Source organism: Triticum dicoccoides, chromosome 4B (assembly GCF_002162155.2).
Source record: "Triticum dicoccoides isolate Atlit2015 ecotype Zavitan chromosome 4B, WEW_v2.0, whole genome shotgun sequence".
In the NCBI taxonomy this organism is placed as follows: domain Eukaryota; kingdom Viridiplantae; phylum Streptophyta; class Magnoliopsida; order Poales; family Poaceae; genus Triticum; species Triticum dicoccoides.
The window spans coordinates 448,006,276-448,006,586 of NC_041387.1; positions in this window are offsets into that span (position 1 = coordinate 448,006,276).

Genomic DNA, 311 nt, shown 5'->3' on the forward strand with positions numbered 1-311 from the left:
CTTCTTCTTCTTCTTCTTCTTCTTCTTCTTCTTCTTCTTCTTCTTCTTCTTCTTCTTCTTCTTCTTCTTCTTCTTCTTCTTCTTCTTCTTCTTCTTCTTCTTCTTCTTCTTCTTCTTCTTCTTCTTCTTCTTCTTCTTCTTCTTCTTCTTCTTCTTCTTCTTCTTCTTCTTCTTCTTCTTCTTCTTCTTCTTCTTCTTCTTCTTCTGCTTCTGCTTCTTCTGCTTCTGCTTCTTCTGCTTCTGCTTCTTCTGCTTCTGCTTCTTCTGCTTCTGCTTCTCCTCCTCCTTCTTCTCCTCCTTCTTCTCCTTCT